Source organism: Vigna unguiculata, chromosome 11, assembly GCF_004118075.2.
Source record: "Vigna unguiculata cultivar IT97K-499-35 chromosome 11, ASM411807v1, whole genome shotgun sequence".
NCBI classification, from domain to species: Eukaryota; Viridiplantae; Streptophyta; class Magnoliopsida; order Fabales; family Fabaceae; genus Vigna; species Vigna unguiculata.
This window is the reverse complement of record NC_040289.1, coordinates 5673912-5675822: the sequence shown is the minus strand read 5'-3', so window position 1 is coordinate 5675822 and position 1911 is coordinate 5673912. Positions and strand designations below refer to the sequence as shown.

Here is a 1911-nt window from a genome sequence, read left to right as displayed (position 1 = left end):
ATTGATAAATCTAAATCATAGACTTGTATCTAAATGATGATGAATTATAAAACTTAAGTCCTATTGCAAATTGATGATATATTGCAACTTAATAGAAAAAGTTTAAGAGATTATCCTCCAATGCCACTACCAAAAGATGTTGTGAGAACTGAAGTTGGAAATAAACTAATCCATGCTGAAAGAGATTACAACAAAGGACAATTAGCAAATGAATTTTAATGTTTATTAACTTCTATTACACACTTTATAATTGTTACATATGTAAAGTAATATTTAATTAATGAATTAATACTAACATAAATATTTAAATTTTGCTCATTTATATTATTATAGGGGATGAAGCTCCAATGGCACATAAGTTTTGCTTTGAGCCACTAGACAAAAGTTCTAGAGATATCATGAGTTCATTAAATCATGTACAAAGTCCATTTGGTGGCAAAGTTGTGGTATTTGGAGGTGACTTCAAAGACGGAGAATAACATTATCGCTCTAGTTTAGGGTAGAGGTTTAGTTATAAAATAATAAATCATAGATTCAAAAATAAGTAACTTAAATTTTGACAACAGCTGTGGGATTTAAACCCACGCCCTTCCGGACCAGAGCCTAAATCTGGCACCTTAGACCACTTGGCCAAACTGTCACATGTTTCTATTAATCACTAATTTCATTGATCTTATTCATGCTGTCTACATATTCAAACAAAGTTGAGTATAGTTTAGGGTAGAGGTTTAGTTATAAAATAATAAATCATAGATTAAAAAATAAAGTAACTTAAATTTTGACAGCTGTGGGATTTGAACCCACGCCCTTTCGGACCAGAGCCTAAATCTGGCACCTTAGACCACTCGGCCAAACTGTCACATGTTCTTATTGATCACTAATTTGATTGATCTTATTTATGCAATTGTGACAATTTCTCCATAATTCCTTTAAAGACATCTAGCTGGGCTTTAGGTTTAGTTATAAAATAATAAATCATAGATGACAAAAATAAGTAACTTAAATTTTGACAACTGTGGGATTTGAACCCACACCCTTTCAGACTAGAGCCTAAATTTGGCACCTTAGACCACTCAGCCAAATTGTCACATGTTTATATTGGTCACTAATTTGATTGATCTTATTTATGCAATTGTGACAATTTCTCCATAATTCCTTTAAAGACATCTAGCTGGGCTTTAGGTTTAGTTATAAAATAATAAATCATAGATGACAAAAATAAGTAACTTAAATTTTGACAGCTGTGAGATCCCTTTCGGACCAGAGCCTAAATCTGGTGCCTTAGACCACTCGGCCAAACTGTCGTATATTTTAATTAATCACTAATTTTGTTGATCTTATTAATGCAATTGTTCAGTCTACATATCCAAACATTATTGAGAATTTTAAAAATGAGAAGTTTTAGAGTCTAGAGCTATATTGACATCAAATATTGAAACTATTGATGAGATTAATGATTACATTCTTTCCTTAATTTCTGGTGATAAGAATGAGCACTTAAGCTCTGACCTAGTTGAAAGGTCTGATATAGTTCATAACACTCCACTAGAAACAATTACTGGTCCTCCAAATCATAACATCAAATTAAAGAGTGGAACTTCAATTATGTTATTGAGGAATCTAGATCAATCAGAAGGACTTTGTAATTGAGGAATCTAGATCAATTAGAAGGAATTTGTAATGGAACTAGACTAATAATAATCACAAGGCTTGCAAATCATGTTATTGAAGCAAAAATCATTTTAAGGAAGAATATTGAAAATTTAATTTACATCCATGAATGTTATTGTCTCCATCCCAATCACCTTGCCTTTCAAACTTATCTGATGACTAAAGTTTTATCCTATTAATACTCATAATACTTTTTCTTAGTTGTATGTTTATACTTAATATATTTTTCAAATGTGTGTT

General features: G+C 30.9%; 1 non-coding gene across 1 annotated transcript; it reads right to left on the bottom strand.

The window, feature by feature from the left end:
* Nucleotides 1–779: 779 nt before the first annotated feature.
* TRNAL-UAG lies at nucleotides 780–859 on the bottom strand. The gene has a single exon. It is a non-coding gene; the product is annotated as a tRNA-Leu (tRNA).
* Nucleotides 860–1911: the final 1052 nt, after the last annotated feature.